Here is a 19034-nt window from a genome sequence, read left to right on the forward strand (position 1 = left end):
TTCATCCTTACACGCAGCCGACAGACAAACATTGTTTCTGATCAATAAATAACCATATAATTGAATACTGCTGCATCTCAAATGAAGCCCTCATTTACCAAGCTTCAGTGAACAGCCTGATTCTTTGCCTATCCAACGCTGACATTTCAGAATTCAAACACATTCAGGCCAGTGTCAGTGCTCGCAGCGTCTGTATCCCACTTAGGCTCCGGTTTCAATATGGAAGCATCTCCACCCAATAAATTATTCTGGGCATCTCCAAAGTCATTACACATTTATTCTGATCTCGCATCATAATTCACAGCTTGGCGCACAATGCATTTTCTCAAAATGCATGGTAATTCCTTGGCGCAGAACAAAGTTATGATTCATTTATACTGGAGTGACAGCATAATGCAGAGATGTCAGAATCCATTAAACTGTTCAATGCCTGGGGGGGTTATTTTTAGATGCAATTGAGATTTAACTGATGGTGAAAAATATACAGTCAGGTGTGTTTACCTCACCTTTAGAGACAATGTGTTATGGTTCCAATTAATTTGTTATCCCTGTCACTAAAGGCATTGTCTGTGTCAGAGCTGTCACCGCCGCCTCGGGCTTTGTTTTCCCAGAGAATGGCATTTAATTTGGACCGTGTACTTCCGTAACTACGCTTATCTAAAAAAAAGATGTGCATTTTATTTGGAGCCACTTTAGCTAAATACATGCTGATTTGATTGCTCATCACAATAGCCGACTGCGAAATTGCTGGCTGCTGCCTTGACCACTCAGCTACAGTTAAATGATCATGCGCAAAGACATTCAATTATCTTTTTGGCACCTCCAGAGATGGCTGTTGGGGGAGGGGGGGTGCTGCAGTCTGAGTGGGCTGCTAAATTACATTACTGTGGACATAATGCTACCATTTAACACTGTTACCTTTGTGAATAATTTCCAGAGGAAAATGCCTGTACTGTGCTGCACAGCCATGTTTGCTAATTCAGGGACGTCAGTCCAGTGGATGTGACAAAACAGTGTTGTTGGTAAACAGAACATTTTATTATTTTCTCACTCTGTTTGTTCATTTCTTTTCAATCAATTATGCCAGTAAATTAGAAAGCCCACAGCGCTGCGTTTACCTCTGCATCAGAGCCGTGAAGAAGCCGTGAGCAAGTCTATCTGCTGCCTCCACTGTGTGAAAGGGGAAGGCAGCCAGCAGGGATTTTTTTTCCCTCCCTTTCTTCTACAAGGATTTTTTTGTGTGCAGTTATGGTCCATCATTATTAAACGTCTCTTGTTGGACGGGAGAGGCGCTTTATCAAAAACAGCCATTCATCAGACGCCGGTGCAAGACAGCTCACATCTGACCTCTGCGGCAATAATGCTGCATCAAGTAGGCCAACTACCTAGTTTAGCAGCAGAGCAGGGAGCAGGGGCTGGCTCCAAGATTAAGTGCGCTGTTTCAGGTTTTCATTCCCAGGGGCTCTGCTGGCTGATGTTGTATTGATTGCAAAAGTTTACCAGTAAGTATCACAAACAACAATAGCCAGGTCAACGATCGGTGATGCCTGAACCACTATTCCCCCAGCGGGGGGCTACATGTTCAGGGCTAAAGCACTGCCATCATCATGGCTGTGTGCAGGGTGCAGAGAGGGCTCTCCTGAGCTGGAGGAACTGCATGGGGGAAGAGAAGTGCACTGGCTGTTCCCACTGACATTTAGGAAAGCGATATGTCAGAGTGAAATGAACGAGCCCGAGATAATTATAAGCCTTTGCATTATAAAAGGCTGCATCGACAAACTGTCGGATTGGCCTTCTGCACTGTGGCAAACACCATTGTTAAATGCTGCTGCACAGGCTACTTCTCATTCCACTTAAAGGTTTAGTCATCTTTTTTAAACATGTTAGGAAAGTTTTTTGTCTTTCTGACACTGACGGATCCATACTTGGTGTGAGTCATCAAAATGATTAGGAAGTAGTCAAGTGATTAAAGTGGAATTTGAAGGAATTTATTTAAAAAAAAAAAAACAAATCGGGTGAATAAATGTGCCGCCCTCCGTCTGTTTTTTACTCATTTTCTCTTCTTTTGCAAGAAGTTAGGACGTTTCTAATTTAAAAAAAAAATTACCAGTAGAAAATAGAACCAGCAGGGGGCAGTGATTCGTGTGATTGGATGGCAGCTGGTGTGGAAACCACAAAAAAAGAGCAGTGAGGGATTGAGAATCAGCTCACAGATAAATATATTTAAAAATATATAAATTAAAAACTATGTGTATTCTGGAAAAAAATATGGAGTTTGTGTTGAAAATAAAATTGTAAATATTTTTAAATTGGAGTTTAAACATAGGTTTAGTGTAAGTTTTGTCTGAAGTTGAACAGCCATGCAGATATTTGAGCTTTCAGGGCCGTCGTTAACGTGACGGAAAATATTGTCGAGGCCTGTTTTGCAGTTTTTCACCGTTTGTTATGACGGAGGTCGACAACTAGTTTTGAAAATATTTTATCTTTGCACTTTCTCAGTAAAGTAAAATAACGATGGCATTGGAAAGTGTGTTTGTGTCTGGTTTTAGCTACTAGCGTAGCATGCCTGAGGCCAAAAGAAACCACAATGATGACTGCAACAAATATTACACGACATACTTCTATGTTATTGAGACGAGCAGCCATTTTGGTTTTAGAACTTGAGATCCTCCATGTTTTCCGAGCTGACAGGCCGACATCACCACTTCAGTTTGCCTTCCTCCTGCCACCTCGGGGCACGACTGGGAAAATGCTCTTGAAAACATGCAAATGCAATGCACCTACAGTAGCCCCTGCAGCTACATGCACTGTGCTAACAACAACCAACGCCAAAATTCCAGCATTTTGCTCCTTCATACTTACTTCTAATGAGACACTTCCCAAGTTTATGAGAGCATTTCACAGCCAAGACGTCTCAGCGTGTAAGTGATGAGACACGGTACCAGCAAAGGGAAGTGTGGTGCTGCAGTGTTAACATGAGTGAAGGATATGAGCGGTGAAGAACACGTTTCACCCTGAGGCCATCTCCAGCAGGCTGAATGATGGTGCATCCTTGGCCCTGTATGGAGGACAGCACACAGCCCTCCATCACAGTGCCACTGGACCATTACCTGGGGACTGCAGCGGCCAGCAGCAGCAAACAGGCCTCCTCCACTGCCCCGTGAAGCTAATCATGTGATTTGATCCAATGACAGAGTAATGACACAGATTGGTGGTGTGTGTGTGTGTGTGTGTGTGTGATTCCCCCCTGCTGGCAGCTTAGGAAGAAGGGTGGTAAACACCACCACCAGAGAGGGGCCGGGCAGGAGGAGGCAGAGAGAGCACATTAGAGAGGAAGTTACGGAGCACACATCCAAGCACTCTCACAAGTAAAATCAAGATTAATCGTGCTGCTGAGGGATTCTTTTATGTCCTTGAGTAACTATATTTCACCTAATGAGGGACATTAGCCGTAATAAAACTACTCAGAAGTACAAGCCGTTAATTAATGCCTCCACATTACCAGTGAATGAGAATAACTGAGTTGTGGGACCCATTGGACCAAATATTAAAGGTGCAGCTCAGCGCCTCAGTTTATCATTTAAGACCCTGAGATAACGGCACGTATCCCTGCACTTCATTTCCACATCAGTATTTCGAAACTTCTTTACTATATTGCACATCATTCCCTATTAGAAGCATTGCTGTCTTCGGCAAGGGTTTACACCAGGCAGTTTGTTTACCCCTCATCATTATGTACAGTGGCAGTGAAGGTAATTTCTGCAAGGACGCTTTTAATACGCCGAGGGGGGCGAGTGTGAACTTTATGGGAAATAATCTGCACAGGTGACGGAATTAAAAGCCGCGTCGGGTTGAGTGTTAGTGCGACCGCTCGCTTCATTGGACGTTCTAAAAATGACTTCCAGATCTTTACCTACCACAGCACCACAGAAATCCATCTCACTAACCTCCCTCTAAGAGCGCCTTTATCTGGGCTATAATCCTGGCTGTAATGTGGCCTCGTTAGGAAAGCACTGCTGGCCCACACCAGCAGCAACACGGGGAAAAGGCCTCAGGCACCACTGGAATTAATTACAGACAAAAGCGATGGTGTTTGCAATTGTCGTGCCAAATTTATCACCAGCCACTTAATGTGCCTCGTCTGAACTGATCCACACTAGCTGAATTGCCCTAGGGCATCTATTCTTCCCCTCGCAGGGGTGTGTCAGTACCAGAGTGTGTGTCTGTGTGTGTGTGTTTTGTGTGTGTGTACCAGGCAGGTCTGCATCTGCTGGGGGCCTTGCCTAAATCCTGAGCTGGAGGCGGAGTGTGTGCTAACAATGCCCCCAGCAAATACAGCGTGTTGGAGTCTATAACAAGTGTGAACGCCCTCCACCCCCCCACCCCCAGCCAGTGCTGACATGTTTAATTCTGTCATTTTTGTGATGATAATCCTTGATGTGCTTGGATGTGGTGTCAGGAGTCATTTGCTGCACAGAAAAGTACATCTCTACACTGTTTGGTGGTTGGAGGTATGACATCATCATCGATTAGGAGGTGGAAATATCTGTGTTTCAGTCATGTGGACTGAACACATACAGTAGGTGTGAGGTATATACATGGTACATACTGTATGCAGTACATAATGTGCATTAAAGTTCCATCTATTTTCATTAGCAAAATACTTGTTGGTTAATGAGTCAATCTCAATACAAATATTTGATCATTTTAATATTTAAAAAATATTAAATATTCTAGTAAACCAGAATGTCTTTATATAATAAAGAAACTCACCAGTCTTTTTTTTCTCTATTTCTATTCTTTGTTTTTACCATTATTAAGTAATGGGGAAGTTGCTCTGTGGAATATTGTACAATTAAAAACCAAAACCAGTATTTGGCAACAAAACAACTCAATGGACTGAAACCTTTGTTTTTCTTGGAATGTAATTTAAACAGAATACTTTGGATTTTTTTTGAGTGTCGTTTGTCTTTTGTAAAGTCTATAGAATACCAGAGTAACATTTCAACCGTTTAATAAAGTAGTTCAATAGCTGTGGATTAGTTTTAACAAATTTAAATGCAATAGTACAAATGATATTTCCACTATTGGTCAGAAACTGGTCAATAATAATTATTCAATCGACTGTTGCCATTGGCAAACGTAGTGTTTTTTTAAATTTTTTATTTACTTATTTATTTATCATAATTCACTTTGAAAATGTAAGAAAATGGAACATATTTTTATTTTTTTATTTACTTAATTATTTATCATAATTCAATTTGAAAATGTAAGAAAATGGAACATATCGATGTGAACCAAGGTCAGGTTTGAAGAAAATAGCCAAAATGGTTATTCATATTATTAAAATATTAGTATCAACCTCAGGTCAAGTCAGAGATTTCGCTGGAACCCCGTCATCTGCATGGCTGTTTACATCAGAAGGACAAAGGCTGTCCCGAACGCACACTTACACATAAGCCACCATTATCTTTTTGCTTGTGCAGCTGAAAATCTAATACCGTAGTTCAATAATAATACAGAGGGGACAGCTCATTGGTCGCCCGGTGCTACAGCAGAGTAATGGCTGCGAAGGAATCCTGCCTCCTGAAAACTAATGTGCAGGTGCTCCGGTTCAACTCCAGGAAAAATGCAGCGAAAAACGCGGTATCCACAAGTGCATAATGTCTCATCAACGCTGATCTGTTATCAATTAAAGCAAAAGCATCTCATTATATTAATGAATGGCCTCGGCCTGTAATAGCCTGTCTTATTGATGTGTGAACGAGCACACACCTCCTCACACAGCCGCCTTTGTGAGACACACGCCATCAGCAGCCCGGAGGAAGATTTGCAAGGATGAGGAAAACAAGAACGGGAGGGAGAAAAGGGAAAAGCAAAGAGAGAAAGTGAAGGACACCAGAGGCTACTCTCAGAGGGACTGCATTATTCCAGCAATTGTCATGCAAGCCTTGTTGTAAGTAATAATGTGGCCTTTAATGACGGAATGATGGACCTGCCAAACACTGCTTCTGCCATATACTGTCTGCATGTCCCCGCCGTCCGCCTCCTGCAGACCCTTCTGGGACGTATTAGCATATCCTCGTCAATTCACCGGCCACTTTAACATAATCCATATTTGCTGGGTAAAGTCCAACAGCCAGCCTTTCCCCATGCAGCGGTCATATGACGTTATGACACACTCCCAGGGTTCAGCCTACATAAAGCATGCTTGGGCAGCTAAGCAATGCAGAAATGCAAAACAGCAGGGCACAGCGCTCCCTACCTTGCACCTAGAGGGACAAATCCCTTCTGGCCAGACATCTCCAGACTGTTACCTTAGTATTCCTCCACAACAGCATTTGTGATTTTTTTTTTTATTCTAAGACTTGAGGAGGAAAAAAAGGGAGTCTGCTGTCATGGTTGGCAGTGGCTGTGTAGAATACACTGAGCTGCTGAGGCATGTCAAAGTAAGGATGCTTCACCTATCAGGGAATAATGCCATATTTTGATACACATTTGCTCGGTAAATATTCCAACTGATATCTCTTCATGCAAAAAGGTGGAGTACTGAAAACCTGAGTGTAAATGCACGAGTCACTCTCAACAAAGAGATACTACAGTAATGCCTGGTAAACCTATGAGAGAAATACTCTCTCCATAATCAAGATATAAACTATGATGAAGATTAAGAACACCGTTATTTGTCCCTGAGATGAGAACCCTGGCAGCAGCAGATATGGGTTTTTTATCAGAAAAATAATCCAAACATTTCAAAGATACACACGGAATTTCTAAAACGTATGAACCATAAGTCAAAGAGCAAAGCCAATGCTGCGGCAGTGATAATTAATTGTAAAAAATAACCTCGACACCCATGCATAACCAAAGGTACAGCTTCGTGGATGAGTACAGCAGCTCCGTACTGCAGTAGAATATATTGCACTGTACAGATACTGTAGTAAAACTGCTGATGTTATCGACCCAGTGTTGGGGGAAAACCAACCGATCAGACGCTGCACCAAGGAAGGCCAACTCTGTCCATGCACCTCGTGTTCTATCAAAGCCATTCCACTGGAGTTCTGAGAGGCGGACTCATCCAGAAGAATCCTTCTCTCACCCATTTGAAAACCAGAGCTGTCATGAACCATCATCACACATGCCTTCTGAGATATAATCTCTGAGAACTTTTAACCCAGGAATCTCAAACCCTGCTGTCAAAGAGAAGGCAGAGCGATCTCAGGATCGTGACACTCAGTCAGCAGCAGCAGTCACACAGCTCTGGGCCCGGAGCTGCTCAAACGCTGGGCTGTCTGGCAGCAGGAGCGGGGCCACAGGCTGAATTTCACAAGCATTCGTGAGATGCTCCTGGTCCAATGGAATCCAGTTATGGTGCAGCGATGGTTGAATACATCAAGGCTCCATATTTGCTTACTTAAAATATTTTAACACGACTTTTGGGGGGTAAGTAGAGTGGAGCAAATTGTACAACACCAGGGGGGGCTATAAATATTTCAGGCGTATCAGTTGTCAGATCCACCTGGTGCTCAGGCTACACACCTCTAGTTAAGGCTGAACTCTAACTGAGGTTGACTTATGATAATCAGATCCATTCACAGCACGGTCCTCTTCACGTGTACTGGACACCTGCTTCATTCAGGAAGTTCTGTGGAACGGTTACTTCCTGCTTTCACCTCTTGAACAAACACACACTGTTACCGACCACTCGTTACCACTCAGGTTTGAACCGGTTATTTTCTTAATTTTTTTCTCTGAGACAAGAGCAATAACTACTTTTGTTTACAGTAGAATAAGCTATGAGCTGGTCGCCTTTTTTCGCTAACCTTTAGCAATGTTCTGCTAAAGTTATCACTAGGCATAAGATATCTTTGACAAGCTACGATATTTTTCAAACTGCAAATTATTCAGGTTTCTTTTCTGTTTTCACTATATTTTTGGCTAAATTTTAGTAACATCTTCGCAATTTTAATTGTATGCTTTGGCTTTAGTTTAAATCAATTTGAACTTTGATCTTTTTTTGATTCATCATTAGTAGAACTTATAGAAATTACTTTACAATATCATTATTGTTACCTTTATGCTCTTTAGCTAAGAATTAGCTCCTGCCAAGTATTAAAAATGAGATCCTGCTTTTTTTAATATTAAAAATATTAGTGCTAGTATTAAAAATGAGATCCTGCTTTTTTATATACATATATACATACTCTATTCTATTGGCTACATTTTAACTATTTTATTTTGTTATTCTTTATTACATTTGTATGACAAAAATGCTTAAAGATACATTTTTTAGCTTGTTCACAGCTGTTTTAAATCTAATGTCTTAAGGAAAGGCCTGCAACATTTGTCTTTAATCTTATTAAAATCATATAAGGAAATTGTATGGTTTCATTTGTGCAGTTCAGACCCGTCCGTCCGCCCTCCCCCCCCCGGCCATCCACCCCCCAGAATGGAACAGAGAGTAAGACGCTTCTCACAGGGATGTCATAGTGCATGTCATCAGGCTGGTAAAATTGCACTGCCAGTGGGTAAGCAGCAGGGGTCACATGAGGCTCAATGTGGACTGCAACATGTAACGCATGGCAGACCACAGTCTGAGAGCTGCCCAGTAATGACTCCAAAACATCCCCTAAAAAGATTGAGCGGCGGCTGTTCTCATCCAAAACAACTGGGCTCCAACACACACCAACATGCAGTACAAAGGACACGGCTCTGAAGTAAAGCCTCCGAAAAGGAGCAGCAACACAAACAAACTATACAGACCAGAAGAACGAAGTGTAGTGTATCTGGAGAACAAAGATGAACAGAAAACTACTGTCTGGATCTCCTGGCTGTTAACCCTGGAGTTCTTTCTAGTTATAATCTCTTCCCTAATCTTGTTTTAGCAGAGGATTGTACGTTTTTTTTAGATTTTGATTTTTTTTAGTCTAGCCAAAATTCAAGCTGTAAACTGTGTGGATAACTTTGATAGCAAATGTTAAATGCCTGTTTTGTAGGGTTTTTGATTGTGATCATTTTGAGATTTTTTTTTTTTTTTTTTTGGGCCAAATAATAGCCTTTTGACTTTTGTTGTTCTGTTTTGATTAAAATTATTTTGTGCATTTTCCACACCAGCTTTTATATGTTTGCCTAATCTAGTTTTTGGCTATTCTTGGAAAACCTACAGTATGTGTACTTTCCTTTTTTTTTAAATGGGTTCAATGATTTGGCTTGGTTTTCCTGTTTGACTGCTGATCTGATTTTCTGCATTCAGGCTCACTTATTGATCTCTTTTTAAACACCATAACATGAAAAATAACTAATAAAACTGACTCTCTTTTAGTTGTCAGATTACGATTATTTTAACAAATTTCTAAAAATAATTCCAAACTGCTTATTTGCTACTGTATGAATACTATAATTTATTTTCTAGATTCTATTTAAATGTTTGGCTAACAGTTGGCTAACCATAGGCTAGTTTTGTACATTTCTAGCCAGGAGTGATTTTTACTCATGTTTTAACAAATTTCTGCCTCTCTCTCTCTCTCTCTCTCTCTCTCGTCACATATTTCTCAGCTACGATGTAAAGTGGCTCATGACTAACTTTTAGTTATATTTACAGAAATTTTGTTTACATTTTGTATGAACGTTAGCCTTCCGTACATCTTTGTTCTATATGAAAGCCCCGTCTCTCCGCCCACTCATTAGGAGAGGATTGTAAGGATTTGGCTCTTTGCTCTACAGTAATCAATATATCAATAGTTTGTCACTGAGATCCATCTATAACAGGGCAATTGTTAAGAAGCTTGTCTTCATGTGGAGATGATTCTCATTTAGGAAGGATTAAACAAATGACTGCAACATAAAGGACGAGTTCCCTGGGTTTTTTTTTGGGAGCGAGTCCAAGCATTTGCCCTCGTAAACACAAAGCCCCCACGTGAGTGGGAGCGGCCTCAGTTGGGCAGACAGCAGAGGGACTTAACAAAGCTAATTAGGAGAGGATGACATGTTAAAGTGAGCTGCGGCTCGGCAGTCAGCTCCATCACATATGTTTCCTTTGTGGCGGCTGAAGTGGCTCCTTTGTTTGTGAATTGATGGCGTTTCGCTCCGCCGTCCCTTTGGGTGGAGGCACTGACCTGCGAAGGCCCCGACAGTAAGAGAAGGCTCTTTTCTCCGCCTGCCCGATGCCTGCTGCTCCAGCTGTCCCGCTCCCTCCCCAAACCCAAACCTTCCCACAGCCCAGGATGCACACAGAGATGGGCAACACCTGTAAAAGAGTGAATACCCCCTCCGCCCAGGCACCTCCGAGCAGCTTGCCCACCTGCTACTGAGCTCTCTGGGCCCTGCAGCTTAAACGCTCATTTTGTGCCTCTCAGCACGGGACTTATTGATATAAATAGCTGTGCACAAAGTGCACACTCTGTTTTCTCTTGGCCTGATCTAGAAGGTGTGTGTGTGTGTGTGTGATTATACTCAATGGCAGCCTCTTTCAGGTGGGGATGAAATATGAGCAGTTTGGACACTGGGTAAATGACAATCTCTGCTGGATTCACTAAAAAATGATTACATCATAACTGACATATATCGAAATGGACAACCTGATTCGGAGAGGCCTGTTAAACAAGGACTCGATATCTAATATGTAGACACAATATTCTGTGGGGCCAACATTACAGACTGGGCCATAGACAGTAGATAGATTTAATGATGACCTTACCATTTGTCTTGATTTGGCTTGTCCTTCCTGGGCGCCGAGACGGACGCAGTGTCCTTGAACAAAACACTCAATGGCTATAATGAAGACAAGAGGACAGACAGTACATAAAGACACGGCAGTGCAACTCCACCAATGTCCTGTTCTGTTAATTCTCATCTAATACGCATTTGGCAAACTCTGGCCCTGGGACCAATTGTGGTACATCGATAGGTTTAATGTTACTTCTCTTTGTACTTCATACTTGGCATTCAGGGAAAAAAAGAACACCGTCTGCAGTGAGGGGATTCAAAAGCATTTCTTTAAATCTACAAGCTATTTTGCTATGACACAAATCTATTTCTGTTAGCCTTTTAAGGGTTTTATGCTAACCTTGTTTCTATTGCTTTTATTTACTGATTTTTATAATCCATATACATATGAATATATATATATAGACAGAGAGAGAATCAGTCATTGTTGGCTCTATTAGATATATTTTGGACACCAGTCTATTTCAAAAACAAAGTGATATATTTTTTGCACTTTTGGTTGTTTTTGATATGAGAAAATTTACTATTGTATTTGTATTTTTTTTTTTCGCATTTTAGTGCAGAGCAAATATACTATAATTCAGCCTGTCTTTGCAGAAGGAAATTTTTTTTTTTTTCACATTTTAGTGCAGAGCAAATATAATATAATTCAGCCTGTCTTTGCAGAAGGACCTTTCACATGTGCTTCAGCTCTCACAGCGCTGGGATCACTGTATTAAGTCAGCCGCTGGAGCCGCAAACAAAGTTTGTTAAAGGTCAGTCTCTTTCATTCACCTACGCCGACATGGCAACAGATTAATCCTCAGCCATTAAGATGACAAGGCAATATGTGGAGCAGTTGAGTGTAAATAAATACATTGAGGAAGAGATAATACATTAGGCTGCTGACCAGGCTCTTCCATTACAGCAGCACATTTGTTTCCATACAGGCTGGAGGAGCCATTCAGCGGATGGCGGCGTCTTTCCTTCATGAAGTGAAGGGGAATCTGGCCTCTGAGAGGAACATAAGGACATCAGGACTGGCCCACATTAAGTTTCATCACAAAAGTCATCTCAGCCGCCAGGAATATAGGCTCTCTCTGCTGTGCGCTCATAAAACGGAAAAGATATAATACACAGCCCTGGGTTTAAGAGCTAACAATAGTTTTGTCTCCATTAGGTGTTGTAAGAAAGAAGGGGAAAAAAACAACAACGACAACAACGACAACAACAACAGGGAGAGGTGCAGCTGGTGCCTCGCTATGTCACAGATATGTCTGTTAAGAAACCCAGAGCAGCAATGATTCTCCACCAACAAGGAAACCAGTCTGAGATGTAACAGGAGGGAAAGGCTTTAAATGCACCTTCAGATTTACAGACTGCGTTTTCCTTTTAAACCAGTGCAGGTGGAAGACGAGAACAGAGGCCGTAGAAGCCAAGTGGCTGCATTGATTTTGCAGTAATTGATCTGATGGTTCCTTGTGATAATTGACAATTATCCCTGATTACCAGACAGGGGCTTAAAAATCAGTCTGAGAAAATGACCAGCATTATGGGTTGTTGTACAATGGCTGAACAGAGATAAATCGATGGCGGCTGAGAAAAGTGCTTAGAAAACAAGACAAAGAGTGTCACGGCGGACCACATGCTGCTCTAACAGCCCCTGATTCAACATTTACTGCTACAGACACCACTCAATGCTGAGCTTCAACGAGAAGGGAAAACGGACGTGGTGCTAATTTATGAGCATGACAATCTGTTAACATAATTAACTGCAAATTGGAAAATCTAAGGGAGTGTGTGCGTCAGTAAACCTGCACACGTCTGCATCTTTGACTGTGTCAGTGCATGTGTGTGCGTGTGCGTGTGTGTGTGTTGATTCATGTCTATATCTCTGCGTTCCCGTGTCTCTGACCTCAGCTGATTGAGCCTCTTGATTCGAGCAGACAGATGCAACTCATTGTAGCTTAATAAATATAGAGGCCCACGGGGATGTGGGCTAAACAGTTCTATTAAGTTGGAAACATGTCAGCCAATATAGAAGCAGCTGACCCCGAGAAAGGTCAGCAGTGACACGCATGTTTACCCAGGAAAACAACCAGAGGCTGGAAGGTCTCGTTTTATCCAATGACTTTAAAGAAAGAGAGGGAGACAGAAAAGAGGGGAGGGGGGAGAGAGAGAGTGTGTGTGTGTGTGTGTGGCCTCTTGCTTGTTGGGTTTACATGAATTGGGAGGAAGAGTCCTGTTGTCAGAGAGATTTTTTTTCTTTTTCACAAAAGAAACACGTGGATGGATGCAAGCTCAGACGAGCAGAAGGACAGACAGAAGGACAGACAGAAGGACAGACAGGTGTAACAGAGAAAAGGAAGAAGGTAGACCAGTGGTTGGCTGGTCAGCCTTATCGTCGGAGAGGTGCTGGTTCAACTCCCAGCCACAGCAGTGAGCCACAGAGCCTACTCTCTGTTTCCACAAATACAACACAAGTTTCTTAACAGTCTTTGGTCTTTAATGGCTGATTTCCTTCTTTATTATTGACAATATTAACAGAGTAACAGGAGACAGATCTGGACTGCAGGCTGACCAGTCAAGCAGATTTACGTTGTTTATATGGAGGTCAGGTATCGTCCTTCAGAATTGTTTTTTTTCGTCGATGCTACTTCTTACAAACAAAGATCCACAGATTTCTTCTATAAAAAAATAATCTAACACTTTGATGAATCATTACACACAGGACATGTTCAGTTTGTCGTCCATGCTGAGAGGAGAAACGCTGACAAATCAGTAGCATTTCTGTAAAGAATTGATGTATGGCTTCTTCTTTACAGAGGTGACGCTGAAATCAAACCAACTTCCAGACCAAACTCCTGCAAGGTATGAACTGCACCCAACATCACACAGACACGTGCACTCCTGCCACAGCACAATCAATGGCTACGATATTTCTTTGGCCCACGTTGGCGTTGTCTGAATCTATTTCCTGTGCTCCAACCTCACTTTTTCTGGGAAAGCAAGTTCCCCCGTCTGGGCCAGAGTTTGACTAAATGGTAAGTCTTGAATAAAATCTAGTAATTTTTTTTTCTGTGGTGTATCCTCAGCGTTAGTCATGCAACCAGCAGAGAATGGAGCTGATTATACAGAGACGACCCTCACTCCTCCTCATATTTAGTGTGTGAGAAGGCATTAGGAATAAGAACAAGCCCTCTCTGCTCCCACTGCGACGGCACTCCGATCCGTGTCACTCAGAAACAGCAGAGGTGAGAAGCCTCTCTTTTTTTTTCTTCCTCTTCTTCTTCTTCACTCATCTGCCTCTGCAATGTTTAATCAGCAAATCAGAACATGCAGGGAGAGGAATCGCCGTGCTCGCTGAGCATATTAGGGATGCAGTCGCAGCGTTAACTAGCATTGATGAACTGTTTGCTTATGCAGTAATAATTAACTTCCATTACATTACTTTGTGTGATTACTTTCTTAATTGCCTGAATTATGCATCAATTTAATATCTAATAACCAGTCTCAGACATTAGACAGTGTTCAGACACAAATTGAATGTAGTTTCCTTGCTTTAATTAAACAGCCCAGAATAAATGAAACGATGCAGGATGGATGTCTTGCAGTGATTTCCTGGGTGCTTAAATATGCTATTTATTATAAAAGCATATGAAATTCAGTTTCTCCTCAGGAAAGCAAACCACAAGATGCCAATTACAGTATGCAAGTTGCTATGCCATGGTGTTCTCAGAATCTAGACTAATAAATTTGTTGAGTGGGACTCATTGTTATATTATGCAAATACATTACCATGCCATTTTTTAAGTTTCAAATTCTTTGTGTGGAGCAAAACATGTCCCCAAAGATGATTTTAATTACGGAGCAGAGTCTTGTTTTGCTCTGTTGTCGTCCTCCTCTAAGGAAGCAGTGAGCCGGGGCAATAAATTAGACTCAATACAGATATTCAAATTATTTCACACATCACTTTGGTGCAACATATCTAATACATGAAATATGGTCATGTTTGCAGCTGGGTGATCTATAAAAACACCATACAGGCATTTCAGCCGTAGCACAATTATCAGAATGTTATGTTAGACATGTGGTGTGAGGGCGAAGCAGCTCCTGGAATGCGATGCAAAAATAAACATCTCAGAATTAGGCCCATTTTTCTCAATCGCTCCCTTCGTGGTCCCCTATTTAATTTTGATTTACAGGTAGTGAAGCGACTGTACGTCATTTAAGCAGAGCATAATTAAGAAGCAAACCCCTGGAAGCACCGGGTCATTCAATGAATTGATATTAACTTTTAGTCCTGTTGTATCATCATTTTAGCCTCACTCAGAAAGTGACGCCTTCACTTATAGAGAAAAATGAAGCCTATTTTCCTCATCAGCAATAGTTTGGCAAACACACAGGGACATGTAGCNNNNAAGGGACATGTAGCCGGCGCCGCAGCAGGAAAGCTGCGAGAGGAACCTTTGAAAATCATAGGATTGAGAGGAACGTGTGGGTTCAGACCACATTTGAATAACAGAAATGCAAAATATGCTACGTTTCAGGGCAGAACTCAAATAGCCCGAGGTAAAAATGTATTTAGCAGATCTAAACTCACACCAGTCCCTGTGACTGCTGTGAGGTCTGGCAGCATCGTTAGTCTGCCTCTTTTGAATGATCTCCAGAGCTGGTGAGCTGCTGGCAATGCAAGGTTAGACAGAAAATGATGGCAGCACGCCGATGCTTCACAGACCTCATGATAGTTTCCGTCTGTCATTATTTACGTCTGACTAGTCGCGTCATGTCAGCTACCTAGAGAGACACTTTTAATGTGATACCCCCCTCCGCTCTCCTATTGCTTTTCACAAGCAGTGTACTATACCATTATTTCTTTGCTTCAGTACCTTTAGGTGCGGCTCCACCCGCCTCCTCCTCCTCCTCCTCCTGCCCTCCTCCCCATCAGACTGAATCAAAGACAGATCTTCTGCATGCTCGTGTTCTTATAGACATGGCACAGAGCAACACAGCACACAGAGAAAAGACATTCTGCATCGAATATATGAAAACATAAGAAAAAATATAAGAAAAAATTTAAAGTGATAAGGTATGCAGGGATTTTTGGGAAATTAACTGTGTTAACTCCATAGGATTGTGGAAATGGTGAGCGGTAGAAAAACCAATAGGTGGCAGTACAGCATCTCAAAATGGATGTCTCCTCTAATTAAATGAGGAAGGGAGGGTCGGGATCAGTTCACAGCATGACTAACCTACCTGTATGTACCAGATACAACTAGTTTATTTAACTCGTAATTGTAATTACAGTGGGTCATTTACTAAAGGTTCATAGGTCACGTCACTTACATACAACTCAGTTACACAAACTTTCCACAGCATTTGAGGTAAATGCACGACTAATACCTATACTGCTCATACTATTCTTATTTGATCATCCTTTTTCATGAAGGCCATTCTATAGAGAATGTCTTATGGCCAATGACAATGTCTTTATATTTACTCGTATTATAAAACAAACGACCAATGATAGCAGACCTTGCCCTCTAGTGATCCAGCAATGTAACTCACTGTGCAGTGTTACAGACAGGCAACGTCATCAACGTATCTTAACAGCAAAATGTCTTATGAGTGAGGTTACAATAAAGTTTACCCAGTGACTTACTAACAGATCAGGGCAGTTCAAATACATTTTAAGCACCCCCTACAGGGAAGGCAAAGACACAGCACGATAAAAAAAAAACAATTCTTTAGTCACTAGTTCACAGAACTGCCTCTTCACTGAAGCAAACCATGGGATGTTGTGGGGTTTTTAACCTCACTGACTAACACAACACTGGGACACAGAGCATGAGGACCATCTTATGAGTTCTCTCCCACAATATGTAATTTTTGTTGAGCGTGGTTCCTGTTACTGCGGCGCTTGTTCAGGTCATTTATCACAGCACCAGCCATGAATCAAGTCACATTGTAAAATCGATCATTGATTCACCTTATTCCCTTGTTTTTTCATCTGAGCCACATAACGATCATTAAACTGACCACGGCATGTCCAAATATGGATTTATAATGCACCGAGTGCGGCCTGGTAATGTCCGCAGACCGGTGTCCAGAGGAAAGGACAACATGGAAATACCATACATTTAGTGAGTGGTTTAAGGACAGGAACTTGTAGAAGTCCAGTCCATTTAAAGGCAGGAACCACAGAGACTGGACAGTTTTTGGCTGGAGTCCATCTCCACTCTGTTGTGCACGTGATCCCAGTCTAGATGAGCAAGCTTTAATGGGGCTGCTTAGCCCCATCATGACCCAATGAGTGCTGGCGGTGGAGTGGATGTACATTCTGTGAGAGTGTGTGTGAGAGTGTGTGTGTGTGTTCCCAGCAGGGAGACACAGCCTTATGAAGGTCACAACTGCAGCAGTCTGGGGCTTTCTAAGTGAACCCTGGAGAGGATAACAAGCCAGCTAACGCTCCCTCTTTGTGCTCTGATCCACCTGAGAATGGTGGGAGCCAAAAACACACAAAAGCAAAGCAAAACTCATACCTTGGATAATACCTCCAACACACACTGGCCTCCTTCTAACTTACTACACAGAATTATCATCTCGACTTGGGTCTCAAACAGATCAGCCTTGACCTGAAGTGAGAATTGTAGTGTTTTGCAAAACAATTTTTGCATAGTCTGTGTACACACGAACAAACAAAAAAGAGGAATACCAATCTCCTCCAGGGAGTTTCACTTCAACCACAGTGTGTGACAGTATTGGCTGGTGTTATGGCCGCCCTAATGGACAATGTAGCATTAATTCAGCTCTAGATGAACAGGCAGGACGGCAGAATCAAAAATTAGGAGGAGGCCCAAGGTGTATGAATTATGCATATTACATTACCATAACCCTACAGAGCGCTGAGTGACAAAACAATGCACTGAAAATTGTGCTTCAACAGAGATATGGAACAATTTCCTGCATGGTTCTTGCCTACCTCAGAAGTGAAATTGCATTAAGTCTCCTCAGTAGCAGCAGACCCCATATGAGAATTGTATGTTCGGTTGTAGACCAGTCCACGGAACACTGTGAAAACAAGTCAGGGATAATTGAAAAGAGCGTCACCTGGGCCGCTTACACAGGGGCCTATGATTCCACTATATGGGAATTTGGTTAAGTGGCAGGAGAGAAATTACCTTTTCCCATCGATTTCTCCTCGGACATCAAATGCAGACAAATGAAATGGAGCAATTTACTTTGTCGTCCTGTGAAACGGTATCCGAGAAAAACATGTCAGAAACTATTATTTGCAATGATGCTGCTCCTTATTAATACTGAAGAAAAAGGATAAATGGAAAAACTCAAAGGGCTTTGCTGGACTAAAACATTCATTCTGTCACAGAGAGTCAATATATCAGCTGAGTTTGTGAGAACAAAATTATAGAGTTTTCTTAGGTTATCATTAAAAATTATTAACATTTAAAAAAATCAATGAACAGTCTATGACTAAAAAGTTCCAAAATTCATATTATTTCTATAACCATCTTTGACCAAGATACAGGAAGAGTGCACTGATACCAGTGCTGGTAATACAGTACTAGTCATACTTAAAAACCTGTGCTAATACAGGGACCTGATCCAGCAGAAAAATGATATAATATTAGGAAGATATTTAGAGTTGAATCTTTCCTGTAAACGTCTAGTAAATGCATTCTCTTTAATATAGAATCATGACATGACTGACGTTTTGCCAGCTCTGTATATATGGAGGTATTGCCACCATGTGTTATATGAACAGACCAAACCTATGCTTCTCATTTTATTTTTTATTCTATGCGATGCAGACCAATAAGCTCTAAATTGCACTAATGCCAGGCTGCAGGTCTGCTGTGAGGAGCCTTCATCCACACTGCTGTGTAAAACAGTATGTGGTATTGGTAACTGCTTCTGTTCAAGCCTGGTAATCATTACCTGGCATCTTATTGCCTCTGTGGCTTTTAAGGCCTTTATTGTCTCAGCCCCGAGAAAACAGGGAGTTATAGCTGATCTTTTATTAAAACTTTAGGAGAGCGTCCCCCTCTGGAGGGGGAGGAGGGCAGTGAAGGAGGAGCGGGACAAATTAGTGTTGACAGTAGACACTTAAAGCAGGAAAATCACAGGCCCACAGGGAGGCAGGAGCCACATGGGGCTCCCGCCTGTGTAAAGAACACTCCAGATTTCACTTGAGATGCAGTCGCCTTTTAACAGGGCAGGGGGAATGTCAACAGAGGCTCTTGAATGAACCAATAAAGCCACTAAAGAGGAGAGGATTAACCAGCTGATATCAGGGACAGCGGTTTGTTTTG

General features: G+C 41.9%; 1 long non-coding RNA gene across 1 annotated transcript in view; it reads right to left on the bottom strand.

Annotated features, from left to right (window-relative positions):
* Positions 1-8514: 8514 nt before the first annotated feature.
* Positions 8515-19034, bottom strand: part of LOC103391864 (uncharacterized) — a 21162-nt gene continuing 10642 nt past the window's right edge. Inside the window, exons 2-4 of the long non-coding RNA XR_522834.3 lie at positions 17886-17954; positions 17687-17775; positions 8515-10770 (exon numbers count right to left, since the gene is read on the bottom strand). This is a non-coding gene — a long non-coding RNA (uncharacterized LOC103391864). The remainder of the gene's footprint in view (positions 10771-17686; positions 17776-17885; positions 17955-19034) is intronic.

The sequence above is a fragment of the Cynoglossus semilaevis genome, chromosome 16 (assembly GCF_000523025.1).
Source record: "Cynoglossus semilaevis isolate Cse_v1.0 chromosome 16, Cse_v1.0, whole genome shotgun sequence".
NCBI lineage: Eukaryota > Metazoa > Chordata > Actinopteri > Pleuronectiformes > Cynoglossidae > Cynoglossus > Cynoglossus semilaevis.